The sequence below is a fragment of the Elephantulus edwardii genome, unplaced genomic scaffold (assembly GCF_000299155.1).
Source record: "Elephantulus edwardii isolate Elephantulus edwardi_28Jun2011 unplaced genomic scaffold, EleEdw1.0 scaffold00078, whole genome shotgun sequence".
In the NCBI taxonomy this organism is placed as follows: Eukaryota; Metazoa; Chordata; class Mammalia; order Macroscelidea; family Macroscelididae; genus Elephantulus; species Elephantulus edwardii.
In genome coordinates this window covers 10504520-10505592 of record NW_006399828.1, presented here as the reverse complement: position 1 = coordinate 10505592, position 1073 = coordinate 10504520, and positions in this window count along the sequence as shown.

The following is a 1073-nucleotide window of genomic DNA, read 5'->3' as shown; positions in this document are numbered from 1 at the left end:
TTTTGTTTTCTTTAATTCTCTTAACTGTTGTTTTATTTATTTTGCAGGTCTATCATTTGGTGATAAATGTTGAGTAAGATATGTCTTCTTGATCTACTGTGCATTTAATTAGCATGTGCCCTTCCTTATATTTCTTAGTGGTTTCATTCTGAAGTCTACTTTGTCAGAACTTAGTCACTTCTTGATTTTGAGTATGTCATTTACTTGGTATATTTTCCCCCCCTTACCTTTGATATTGTGTCTTTTACTTTTTTTTAGATGTGTTTCTTGTAGGCAACGTATTGATGGGCTTTGATATCCATTCTGCTACTCTTTTTCTCTTAATTCGTGCATTTAGTCCATTCACATTAAGTGTGATTATGTTCAGGTTCCATTTTATAATTTCCGTTTTGCTGTGTTTCTTTTTCTGTTGTTTCTGGTTACTATGGTCAATCCACTTTCTTTGGCGTCTCCATGTGAAATACTTCAATTAAAATCTTTGGGAGTTTTAGTCTTGTTTTCACAAATTCATTAAGTACCTTCTTTTCTGCAAAGAGTATAATTTATCCTTCATATTTGATGAAGAGCTATGCTGGGTATAGGATCCTGGGTTGGCAATTGTTTTCTTTCAAATTTCTCTATATGCCATCCCATTGTCTTCTCGCTCACATGGCTTCCATTAGGAAATCAGAACTTAGTGTAAATTTTTCCACCTTTGTAGGTGATTCTCTGTTTTTCTCATGCTGCTTTTAGCATTCTATCCTTATCTATTAATTTGAAGAACTTGAATATATCTTGATGTTTTTCCTTTTGGGTGTATTTTGTTTGGTGTTCACTGTGCTTCTTGAATGTAGATTTCCTCATTCTTCAAACTACCTGGAAAGTTTTCTTCTATTACTTCTTCTACAATTTTCTCAGTGGTTTTCCTGTAACTCTCATGTTCTGAAATTCCAATTATGCGTATGTTGTTCCTTTTGATGTCATCCCACATGATTGTAATGTTTTCTTCATTTTCTTTGTCTCATCTCTGATTTTACTTCTAGTATATTTGCAGCAAGACTCTTGACTTCCAGCTCATTGACTTTCTGTTCCAT